A 13,876-nucleotide genomic window follows, 5' to 3' on the forward strand; every position below is an offset into this window, starting at 1 on the left:
GCACCCCTGTCTAATAAAATACAAATAAGATACAGGGTGCCAACCAAAAGCATGACAGCTTACTCAAAAGTGTGGCATATTTTTGTCCCACAAAGCACTGCACTATAAAAATTTAGGATGGAGGATTACTCTCCAGGAGAGCAAGACCTGACTAAACCAACCTACTGGTGTGGCTCAATTCCAATAACATTCCCCCTCCAGACCATCTTCAAATTCCATTCCTGGGCCTGTCATCTGGCTGGGGGTACAGGAAGAGGGTGTAAGCCTGGCTGGCATTCCTCACTGTACTGTTCTCTTTGAAGTCCAGTTTGATTTACCCAGCCCCCTTTCTGGCCTGTGCTCTGCAGAGCTACCCCCACCAGATAACATCTGCTCTTTGCAGGTCACTTATCACCTCATCAAAGCAGCTTGGCTAAGCCTGTTAAGGCTGACCAATCAGGAGACGCTGTTGGAAGTCTGAATTTTTTTTGCTCACAGAAAAGAAAGTAATGTAACTTATTTTCTGTATTAGTTATGATAAATTCAACACTTGCAAGTTGTTGGACATGTCATTGCCAATCTTTTGACTCCTTGAATGACATTTTAACCCCTCCCTAGCAATATTTATACTTAAATCAAATATTTCAATGTTAGTCTATTGAGCTAAGTATCTACAGTGGGGAAAAATGAAATGGTCAGTTTTCCCTCACCAGGGAATATAAAATATCTTTTATAATGTCTCTGCTTATAGTTACATGGCACCTCACCCTCGGGACACATAGGGGAGATGTTAGAGGTGACATATGGAAAAATAAGGTAGATTATCACTTTGAAAATACCTTTAATTCCAAAGTCATATTTGCCTATATTTGACTTTGAAAGGCATTCTGCAAAGCAGGACTGCCTTTAAAAATGACAACAGGCAACACAGCAGTGCACATTCCTTTGCACAAAATCTACTGGTCCTCTAAACCTCCCTGTCCTATTATATACTAGGGCCTTATAGGTAGTTTAAATCTCCCTTGCCTTATTATATACTAGGGACTACAGGGGACCTAATTGCCATATATCTTTTTAATCAGAGCACTGGCCCTGGTTAGCAGAGGCCAAGGCACAGTCAGAGTAAGTTATCACCAATATCAGTCAGAAAGAATGGGAGTGAACAGGGCTAAAAGAATGACTTTCTCAGAGCCACACATCCAACAGACTTTCAATCTTGAGAGCTGAGTGTGTCTGGGCATACTTTAAAGAAACATAAGTGATAGACAGATTGATACAATCACTCTTTGCCACTGTAATTAATTTGGACTGAATTTTGTTGCCTTCTGTGCCACCTCAGGCAACACGTAGCCTTATGCAAATCATCCTTTGCCCTGCTCCACCAGGATAGAACAATTCCAGACTGGTTTCAGCCTATTTGGGCCTCTTCAGGCGCTAATTGATTCTAGTCTTTATCAGAAGTGACTGAGTATATAATTTATCAATTGATGTGTGTGTAAGTAAATTACCAAACAATCAGTGCACATGAGAGAGAATTATGCAAATGTTGCAGCTCAGGAAAGGAATTTACATCATATACATCCAAATTCATTATGTCTTATTTTCATAAGCATGCAACTGTTGCTTCTTGAAATGAAACACTTTTGTACTTTCAGGTATTTCTTGAGATAGCTTTGTGTCAATGAGTGGCTTGCTAATTTTGCACAGTAGAACTTCACTTGTAACAGGGAATTACCATTTGGAATACATTGTTGACAAGTTAAAAATCAAATGCAGCTAGCTCGGCATGGTAGAAGAATGTAAAAATAACTCAATAAACAGCTGTAAAAGGCAACAACATGTAACTCATTTGGAAACAGAAACACTAAATTAAAATATTATAAACACTGGGTTGCATATTTTTAAGCCCTGTGTGCCGCTGGCAGTGCATAGTGCAGACCCATATCTACAAGGCCACAAAAACCCACTTTGCGTAGCTTTTCATGGCCTTGTAGATATGGATTAGGGCAGTGCAGCAAGTCGCTGCGATGCCTTACAATGCATCAGGGAGGTGTACCACAGGTGTTGTCATGGGTGCTCCCGCAGCTACAGCCATGGTTTTTGACGCAGTCCCAGATTTACAAGATTGGTAAACCTGGGAATGTGTCAAACTGTACACCTCCCCAGGGCAGTCACAACGAGGAGAAATCTCTTTATTTCTCCTCGTTGTTTCCTCTTTATATGTGTGCTGCTTTGTGCTATGTTCCTATGAACATTAGATTGGGGATTCTTATTCTTTCACTTATTGTTCTTAATTGATGAGCAGTCATGGACTGGCATCATAATTATTCCCTCCCCCCACACCTCTCCAAACAGGGTCATGACATAAGCCTTTTTCATATATGCATTCAAGGTTTGGAACAAAGTCTCATTACCATCAGAATTGTCCCAAGGGTCCTCCAGTTCAGACAACTGAAGACCCAACTTTCCAAAGAACTTTTTATCTTGACACCTTAAAGTGTACTTTTTCCAATCCAAATTTCTGTAGGTCCTGCCCCTGAATCTTTGCAAATAATCTTACATTGTAATTTGGGTTATCAGTCTTGCACAGCACTTCATTCCCTTGACTTGGTTTGTACAGTATAAAGAAACATATACATTTTCATACAGAAATACATACATAAATACAGCACATTTGATAACAATACTTTATGAAGGGAAAGTTGGGGACAGGATATACTGTATTAAATCCAAAGCTATTTGTGTGTTTTATGTTTAACTTACATCTACAAATACACCATTACCATCCTCCAATTCAGAGGACTGAAGACAACATTTCAAGAAACATTTTGGGGGTTATTCTAACTTTGGAGGAGTGTTAATCCGTCTCAAAAGTGACGGTAAAGTGACGGATATACCACCAGCCGTATTACGAGTTCCATAGGATATAATGGACTCGTAATACGGCTGGTGGTAAATCCGTCACTTTTCCGTCACTTTTGGGACGGATTAACACCTCCTCCAAAGTTAGAATAACCCCCTTTATCTTTACACAAAATGTAGCTTTCCCAAACCAAAATGTAAGTTCTCTCTCTGTATCTTTGTAAATAATCTTGCATTGTTATTTTGGTTACCAGTCTTGTACAGCACTTAATTTTCTTGGACAGAGTTTAAAAATTATAAAAACCCACTTATGAAAATAAATACATACATAAATACAGCATATTTGACAATAATGTAACAGGAACATTGAAGACTGGATAGGCGGGACTAGTTCTCATATCTATTCATGTGTTTAAGTTTGGCTCACACATAAAAATATTTTTTTTCAAACTGCAAAACCAATTTTGCTCTAAAGGGATTAACTCACACAGAAGTCTTTATGAGAGCAAATCTACTTCTGGGGGTGGGCAGTTCTGGAAAGTCATGATCTAGAACATATTACACACCCACAAGTCTTTACTTTTGTTGTTTGTTGGTATTAACAAATCAAGACTGACATCATTTCTGAAGTATTGATGACAGGAAGCACAATTATGGTGGTTCCTATCAATGTTTTATTTTTCAGTTTTATCTCTGTCAACACAGCAGGGCTGTTCTTCAAATGTATTTAAAAATAAAGTAGGTTAAAAAAAAGGGAGAAATACCCCTTCTTTGCCAAGAGGGATACATTTAGTTTTTTACCAGCAGGGTTTTCCTGGTGGTGATGGGCAATAAAAAATGTGTAGGCGCGCATATAGCCAGTTCTCTGATTACCCTTATTCTGTTGGGGTGTCAGAGAAGTCTGGCTACAGCAGAGGTGGGGTAGCCTCAACCGTTGGCAAACTATAGTCTGGCCACCAAATTTACCAGTGGTAAAGATACACCATTGCAACCGAGTGTGGTTATCACCAATATATAAATCAGGCTGAGGGTCACAAGTGTATGTGACAAACTATTGCTATGCTCCATTAACTTATTGCATAAGTCAGTATCCATCTGTAGCTAAATGTTCAATGTTGATTAGTGGTTGGATAAATGTTTGAACAGTATATTTCCCAGAGTATGCCATTATTGACTATATAATCTTCTGTAATATGTTCTGCAACCTGTGAAATCCATGCAAACATTTGCATCCTGAGCTAGTACTGAATGGTACTGTGCTCTGCACCACTGCGTAATATAAGGTTGCACTTTAAAATCTTACTGCCTGTTTGTTTTATTCATTTTTAGGATTCTAAAGCTGGTGAATGAAATAGCTTGGTTCATGATGGTCGAAGTTGTCTTTGCATTGATGAGAGTGGACAATCTGGCAGATTTTCCATGCACCTAAAGAAGGAACTATTTTTCCTGCTCCAAGAGGTCTCCATTTGAGTACCCTCCGCCTGATCACAGGTTTCTCCTCACGGTTCCTTCGTATATCACATTTGTATTTGCAGCTTGATTGTAGTTACTTCAGTGCGAAAGGTCGAGAGATCGGTTTCTGTGTAACCTTGAATATTTTAAGGGGAGGACAGTCACAACTCAGCCACCTGCAACTTGAGAGCTATGTATTATAGCAGGCTTTACCCCATTGAGGAGACAACATATGTTCCGGGGAGGACAATAATTCCGGAACCATTCCAAAATTCCACCGATTTGCCATCAGTGCAACACAAGGAGATATTAGAACTTTGGAGAGTGATGTGATTTTACATAGGGGACACAAGCATACAGACAATGGGACTTCTCTCCCTACAGTCCCTCCTGCTTCAGTAAATGGCCACCCGGTAAGTAAGATCGCATTGTCTCCTGCAAACCATCTTGACCTTCCACCGGGGGCAACCCCCTAAGTACTAGTAGTAGCTAACGTCCCCACTACAAATAAATTCAGCTGTTTGGCTCCCACTGATGGTTTTGAATGACTGTTTTCTAACTCGGTATCAGGCTCCTCAGAGTAAGATAGAACTGTCTTAAGTCTTTCTACAGGGGCTGTATGTAATTTGTACACAAATTGTCAATTATGCAGGCCACATCTGGCCCCATATTCCAACAATGGAACATCTAAACTTTCAGTTAGCTTGAATTCCTCTAATGTCTATAAGGATCCGGGGAAGTTTAGGATCGCTTTTCGGAACATAACTGGTTTAAAAAGTAAACTACAGGTTACTGAATAGTCCGAGTTTATCACAGGATTCCAATTATTGTGCTTCTAAGTGACCTTGCAAGAGGATCCTATACACTTTAATGGTTATAAAACATTTCGTACCCAGCCACCACATCCACTTCCGGAAGAGGTTTGCTTGGCAGTATCTAATGTGTGCTTTCAGATTATTACTGCCAAGTTGACGGACGCGCTTCTTGTAGCCACTGTGAACTTTTACAATAACTTAGGTAAGTTGGAAGTAGCAGTATACTTAAGCAATTGGATTGCGAATTTATGACCTTGCACAAGAGACCTAATGTGGATTTTATAATTTTGTGGGGTCGTGATTTTAACGTTAACTTGTGTCAATCCAAATCAGCTAAAATCTGTGGGCTTTTTAACTCAGATGACCCGGCATAATCACATTTTACTCACTCTGGATATGGTGATCTCCTTAATTACTTTTTATCCCAATATGATCTAGGCTTCTGTAAAGAATTTTGTTGTCCACCCGTCTCATTTACTAGTAGCTTTCATGGTAGGGGTCCAACACAGGTATAGACTACGCGCTATTTCTGGTGCGTTACTCCGGGATGATACAGGAGTTTGTCACTTGGAGGATTGCCATGAGTGACCACTACCCCCAGAGTTTTCTTGTAGTGTGGGGTGATGCTGATATTTTGCCACTTAGTTTTATACTGTACTTCGTTGATAATATTGAAACCACCCTCAATAGGAGCCTTCATCTGCGTTGGACCCAGATTACTTCAGATAAATTCCTATAACTTCTGGTGGTTTCCCATAGAGATGTATTCACTACTTGTTTGGATGTTTGGATGAGGTATCTACTCAGGAGGACATTATTGAGGCCTTTATTAAAATTAGGGAGGGAGTTAAAAGTGGCTTATCTGGGAATACCAAAAATTATTCTGCGAAAAGAGGAGTATGGTTCGACTCACTCTGCTCACAGGCCCACAAGAGGTTAAAATTAGCCATGCAAAAGGTGCCCAGGTGCAGAGCTGAGGTGCAGATCCTCAGAAGAGAATATAAGAAAGCCTTGGTTCACAGAAGAGAAACTTGCAAGATGAGGACTGGGAGTCACTTTCTGAAGCTAGCCTGACAGGAGACAATAGGGTGTTCTGGCAAACGGTAAATACCCCTTTTTCGAAGGATGACGATTCCCCTAGGCTGGAGATTGCTATTAAGGGATCTAAATGGGTCAATTATTTTTCAGGTATTTATAAGAACCCTGAGATGATATCACCCTATTTGGCTATTGATAACCCTTTCCCTGTAAACCACCCTCAAGTTTAAGTGAGATCCTAATTACAGTAGAGGAGATTACATTAGCTCTATAATCTAGTAAATGTGGAAAAACCTCCAGCCCAGATTCCATCCCAGTAGATCTTTCTAAGGACAACATTTCCCTGTGGGCTCTGTTATTAACTCTAGTGTTGTGAGCATGCATCAACTCTGGGTTCTTAACTTCCTGGTCTGAATCTTCCATAGTTTCAGTTTATAAGAAGGGAGATTGTCTTAATCACGCCTGTTATCAACCAATATCCTTATTGGATTCACTGGTGAAGGTTGTAGGGGTGTGTATTATTGAACAGACTAGAGGATTAGGCTGAGTCACAGGGGGTTTTATCTAAGCTTCTGTATGGGTTTCGACCCGGTATTGGTACAGTTGAACAGAGTTTTAACCTGGCCCTTATAGTAGGGAAATATAGGCAGATTAAAAAAAGGAATCTTTACTTGGCCTTTGCAGATTTATCATCTGCTTTTGATTGTGTAGTTCACAATGAATTGTGGTGTATAATGATGGAAATTACAGTGGACCCTCCCCTGGTTGATTTCTTGAGGCATTTGTATATGGATAACACAGACATGGTAAGATATGAGCTTAAGGGAGAGTGCTCGCATAGTGAAGGGTGTCAGGCAAGGTTGCGTTTTGACACCCTTTCTATTTACCCTATATATTAATAACCTAGGGCAGGCTCTGACTAAAGAGCATATTGACGTCCCTTTTGTTGGGTGTCGCCCTATTCTGGCCCTTATCTATGTGGGCAAGACTTTACTAATGGCCTGCACTCCCACTGACTTACAGCGCTCACTGAATACGTTTGTGAAGTCTATGCATAACTTGGGGCTTTCTATTAACAATGGGAAAACTTTTGTTATGAAGTGTGGCAAAAGACCTGTAAAATGTAGTAATCCATCTATTGAAGCACCCCCATTGAGTTTACCAAAACCCTTGCATACTTAGGCATAAAGATTGGTCAGAGGAGTATTTGGAAGTCTATTTATAATTTAAAATATGTGTCCACAGCTATTTACACTGCTGGTGTATGGGGACATTCTGATTGCCAACAGCTGCAAGTTGTAAAAAATGTGTTTTTGGGGTTTGTTCTCGCAGTTCCTGACAGTTGCTCCACCTATGTGTGTCACGCTGAATTGGGGCTTCTGTTCCTTAGTGATTTGGTGACAGTTCAAACTATTATATTATGGTATAAGATTTGGACTACTGAGCAAGCTGCCTTAAATTGAATATTATCAAGGATTGCTTAAAGCTAGAAGGTGCCTCGCAGTTTCCTTGGCTAAGATATGTTAAAAATGTTTTGACTGACTTGGGTCACACAGAATATTTTAGCCAGCTGGAACATTAAGGGCCTGATTACAACTTTGGCAGAGGGGGTTAATCCGTCCCAAATGTGACGGATATCCTGCTCGCCGTATTACGAGCCCATTATATCCTATGAAAGTCATAACACGGAGTGCGGGATATCCATCACATTTGGGATGTATTAACCCCCTCTGCCAAAATTGTAATCAGGCTCTAAATGTCCATGTCCATAAATAGAACTTAGCGTGATGATCATAGGTTGACTTGTGAATTGATGAAGCCCACTGTTCGTTGGCACTTAACTACCCTGATTACGTCTGATTTGCAACCTTATTTACAATTTGTACTCAGTGATCAGCATCAATTTATTTTAACACGCTTCAGGCCAGGTATATTTCATCGTTCAATCAGTTTCCCATTAACCAATGAGTGGTCTAGGGATTTAAGTACGTGCAATGTGATCACATCTGCCAACAGAGCACGATGCACTGTGTTTAATATTTTGAATTCTATAAGGACTTGGGGAAGTTTTGGATTGTACCAATTTTGAAGTCCTTTGGTTCTAAACAATGTCGCCCTACCTATTTATTCTTACAGCTTCTATCTGACATACATATTTCTCATCATATGGCAAAGTGTTTATGGGCAGTGCTTAAAAATAGGAACTTACTGATGATTCTTTAATCTGTAATACATTTTAATCTTTTTTATACTGCTGTACATGTTCTAATAGTCAATGAATGTATATTTGTATATATGATTTTTGGCTTTTATGACTTTACCATATGAAATCAAATAAAGCTTTATGAACTAGAACCAGTGTAACCATGTCTTAGATGAAAGAATTGTCCGATGAGGAAGTTCTCTCTAAGTGAACAGAGGTGGAAACTATCAACATGAAGCAAGTTGTTTCTGTCATTCAGTTTGTGGTATTCTTCAGTCTTCAATACACCCATCTCTGCAAAAATCCTTGGATCCAGTAAAGACAACTCCGTGTTATCCACGATGAAGGTAAATCTAAGAAACAGGTCCAGAGAATTTCACAGTTTGGTGAAATTCATGGTCTCCGCTCCAGTCCCTCGCCAAATTAAAAGAATATAATCTATATATCACTTCAAACTTTTTATATAACTTTTTAAGGATTGTTGACATTATAGATACATTTGGTCTGAAAGGCGTTTATGTATAAGCAACTTGATTCATTTTGATAGCTTTCACCTCTACTTTCTTAGAGAGAACCTCCACAAATTAACTAAGTTGTTTATGTCAGTTGGTTTGTAGTATTATGCAGTCTTTAACACACCCCTCTCTGCACAAATCCTTAGATCAAGGAAAGACAACTCCTTGTTGCCTATGGTGAGTGTAAATCTAAGAAACAGGTCCAGAGAATTCAGCCACTTGGTGACATTCATGTTCTCATCCCTAGTCCCTCAACAAATGAGAAGATTATCATCTATATATCTCTTCAAAGTTTTTATATGCTTTTAAAAAGATTGGTGGTATTATAGATATATTTGTTCTCAAAAGTGCATGCATATAAACGTGCCAGGCTTGGAGCGAAAGTGCTACCCTTAGATGTTCCTTCTCTTTGCATAAAGAATGCTCCTTCATACTGGAAACAGTTACATGTTAGGGCCATGTGTGAACAATCCATTACAATGTCATGTGATGTCATGTAGTCCCAACCCAAATTCTAGAAAAAATCATCTATCACCTTTAAAGTTTCCTCCTGTGTAATGCTGGTATAGAGGGACCAGACCAAAATCTCTGACCAGAATATGACCAGAGCCTCATTGTCAGCGTCAAAGGTCACGTCTTTAAATACATCCTTAGTGTCTTTCAGGAAAAAGGCCATGCGTCTTACAACCGGTCTTAAAAAGTGGTTGCAAAACAGTGAGAGAGGCATAAGTATAAAGATAATCCCTGAATTTATAGGTCATCCAGGGGGTGAAAATGTGCTTTTACGCACCTCAAGAAGTATGTACATGTATGGAACATGTGGCTGTTTTTGAATCAGGAACTCAGCTTCATGTTTTGTGATCTATTTAGCCTCAAAACATTCTCCCATCAAGAAAAAGATCTCCTCTATTATTCCCGGGATTGGATCTTTTGATAATTGTTTGTAACTCAATTTATCATCAATCAATTGCAAGCACTCCTCCTTCTACATGGCTTTCAGTTAGAGTATTATTATACCTCCTTTATCAGCGGTCTTGATGATAAATATGTTATCAAGCAATAATTTAGTAAATGTCGTCCTTTCCTCCCTTGTGATGTTGTAAAAGGTGTTGTTCTGTTGTTATTTAAAGCATCCACCTCACAGTTGACAGCCTTCTTGAAGGTAAGTAGCACCAACACATTTTAAAAGTAGAGGAATTGAATATAGATTTCAGTCTAAGCCTGGTATTTGTATCTGTGTTTTGGGTCATTTCTCCTCTGCCAAGAAAAACTTTTAGAATTCCTGTTTTTGTAGGAATTCTGCTATCTCATTTTTGTCTGAATAGATTCTCCTGAGGCAAGAGTCAAAAATTAACCCTTTGTTTAGAACACTATATTGTTCACCACTGAGAACCTTCCCATTGAGGGTGATGGTAATGTTTGGCATAGTGATTAAGATTTGCCTGTCCCCGGGGTTGCATCTCTCAGTGAGGCTGTCCCAAGTGGAATATCTATGTCCTGCCACATGAGCCTTTGATCTTTTTTCCATCCTTTCCTTCTTCCCCTGCCTCTTTCCAAAAGAGGCCTGATCTGGTAGTGCCAGGGATAGTTTGATAGAAGTGTTTCACAGGAGGGCCATCCCTAAGTGGCTACAGCCGTGGTTTATCATGCTGTTGTACTAGTCCATTGGTGACCTGAGGGCGATTACCTGTCCTGATCCAACTTTTTCCTTTTGGTTGCTGCCTGTAAGTGACACTATTATCAGAACTGGAGGAACACTATCCTTTGCTATCATACTGGTGTATAGGTGATTTGGGGGGGGTGATAACTTCTCCTTATCTGTCTTTTTCCTTTTAGGTGTCACCTGTCGGTATAATTGTTATCAGAATCGGAGGAGACACTACCCCTTGACAGAGTGCCAGAATAGGAGACAGTTTAGAATTCATAATCCTCTTTCGAATAAGGATAAACAGTCTTGTATGAAACTTTTTCAAGTCTTTCTAAAATTTTGTTATTTTTGACTGAGTCAAAAACTCCTTAAATTCAGCAGTTCCTTTATTAATTTCTTCCACTTTCTTTATGATAGCTGAGAAACTGGTGCTGGTCCTAAAGGCTATCTCACTAGTCTTGATCTTAATGGCCATCAGACAGTCTCTTTTCAGTTTTTATAATTGAGACCTACGATTCCCTTGTACATTTCCAAGTGATTAAGAACCAATCTTTCCTGAAGTCTTTGTCCTCCTAAAAAAATCTTGGTTGATAAATGACTGTCAGGCCATGTGGTGCCGCATTCCCACTTAAATATTCCTTCATAATAACTCTGTGTAGAATAGTTTTGACTTAGGAACTCTTAATCCTAGCAAATGTGTCCCAATCGCCTGACTGGTTAATAACCTGTGCTAAGGTGGTGCTGCCAAGCAATAGTGGGGCCATCAATATAGAAGGCACCTTCTCGTCATCCAATGGGACTCCTTCTATAGTGGTTCCAATTACGGTATCCATTGCACAGTAAGCTGCTACTGTGAGTGCAATTTGCACTGAAATAAACTCTCACAGCTCACCCACTGCACAAAGTTCATCAATCACAAAGGGAGAATCCAGAGAAAACCATTCCGTACTCTCTAATATGAAACCACTTACCACAAAAAGATGCAATGGTGATGGTTAATATACCTTGTTAAGGCACAAACCTGACCGTTGGTGATGGCTATATGGCCCTACTTATTCTGACATCCTGCCCCCCCCCCCCACAGCCCCAAGGACCACTCCTTCCCCAGAGCTTTTCTTTTTTTATATGCATAGGAGTACCTCCCCAGGGCTTTCAATTTAATAGATACGAGGGGGGCCATGGTTCCCCGCACCCAGGGGACCACCACCTCCCTGGGGCATCCATTTATATCTATGCCGGGGGGCACGTGGTCTCCTGCTGCCCTAAGGACCACCACCTCCCTAGGGCTTACAATTTAATAAATACGGGGGCTCATGACCTCCCGCACCCTGGGAACCACCACCTCCCCTCTCCACGCGTGCAGGGGACAGAAATGAAATGCATCAGCAAGCATGGAGCTGCTGTCAAAGCAATTCCATGTTTGCTGAGCATTGGCAGCCGGGCATAACAATAAAAAAAAGTAGGGACTGCAGGGGGAGCCCGTGAGGGCTCCCTCGCAGTCCCACATAGCCCATAAAGGGAGTTTTTTTAAAAAAATAAATAAATAATTAAAAATATATAGGTACCGGGGGAGCCCTTAAGGCTTCCTCAGCGGTGCCAAATAGCCCATAAAGGCCTTTTGATTCTTTTTTTATTTTTATTTTCCACAAATCATATGAAAGCCTATAAAGTGCTATAAAAAAGATAAATAAATAACCCCCCATAGCGACCTTCACGCCGAGCTATGGGGGTTCAAATCCAGCTGGCCTCATTTCCATTTTTTTTAAATAAAAAAAATATATTATATTTAAAAAACAAAAACTTTTTTTTTATTAAATTGGAGACAAATAACTCATTCTAAGTATATCAGACATCAAAGCCTTAAAAACTCTATCATGCTACCTCTCAATATCTTTCTCTCTCTCTCTCTCTTTCAATCAATTCTCCCACTGACACACTGTTAGACCTGACAGCCTAACATGTATGAGGCTATAGCAAAAATGTCTACACAAGAAGAGCATGGCTTAGGGGCAGTCCTAGCACAGCTGAATGAGGAGGGCCTAGACCAACTAGTAGTCTTTATTAGCAGAAGACTACTACCACAGGAGCATTCACTGTGGTCTGGGCACTGAAGAAGCTGAGGCCATACCTGTTTGGGACTCACTTCCGGGATCAGATCGACCACAGGCCCCTCAGACGGCTCATGCAGATGAGGGGCGAAAATCCTAAACTCTTGAGGTTGGTCATTTCCCTACAGGGGATGGACTTTATGGTGGAGCATCGCCCGGGGATTGACCGCGCCAACGCTGATGGTCTCTCCAGATACTTCGGCCTTAGCGATGAGTGCTCCCAGGAGGTTGGGTATTTCTCCCCACTTTTACCTGGGGGACACACATGTTAGACCTGACAGCCTTAGGGTGGTCACCCTCAACTGTTTGCCTGTCTCACTCCACTTTTGACACTGTTTTTGCTGGTTTTAGGACTCTGCGCACTTTACCACTGCTAATCAGTACTAAAGTGCATATGTTCTCTCCTTAAAACATGGTGACATTTGGCTCATACCCAATTGGCTTATTTAATTTACTTATAAGTCCTTAGTAAAAGTGCACTACATGTGCCCAGGGCCTGTAGATTAAATGCTACTAGTGGGACTGCAGCACTGATTGTGCCACCCACATAAGTAGCCCCTTAACCATGTCTCAGGCGTGTCATTGCAAGGCCTGTGTGTGCAGTTTCACTGCCAATTCGACTTGGCATTTAAAATTACTTGCCAAGCCTTAAACTCCCCTTTTTCTACACATAGGTCACCCCTAAGGTAGACCCTAGATAACCCATAGGGAAGGGTGCTATGTAGGGAAAAGGCAAGACATGTATCTATGTAGTTTATATGTTCTGGTAGTGTAAAACTCCTAAATTCGTTTTACACTGCTGTGAGGCCTGCTCCTTTCATAGGCTAACATTAGGGCTACCCTCATATACTGTTTCAGTGGTAGATTCTGATCTGAAAGGGGTAATGTGGTAGAGTGTAATGATATAATGCAGCATTAGAATGTGAGGGATCTCATCTCTCTCTGGCACTGATGTGGCACTGATGTCATATCTGACATCAGAGTAGAGTGTGAGAGAGAAGGGATTCCAAGGAAGCTGTTGGAGCTGACTGTCGGCTTGATCAGATCTGAATGTGGCTAAGATACTCCTATTAAAGAACCTACATTTTGTACCATCAAGATTCATCTTTATTACACTTGGCGACGAGGGTGTGCAAGAGTATCTTAACACTATATTATTGGGACTTTACTTTATCCACACTTCTAATCTAGCCTTCATTTCCAGACAATTAGACCGTTAGGATTTCTACATCGAGGGAGCTGGATATTTTTCCTCA

The sequence above is a fragment of the Pleurodeles waltl genome, chromosome 5 (assembly GCF_031143425.1).
Source record: "Pleurodeles waltl isolate 20211129_DDA chromosome 5, aPleWal1.hap1.20221129, whole genome shotgun sequence".
Classification (NCBI taxonomy): Eukaryota; Metazoa; Chordata; class Amphibia; order Caudata; family Salamandridae; genus Pleurodeles; species Pleurodeles waltl.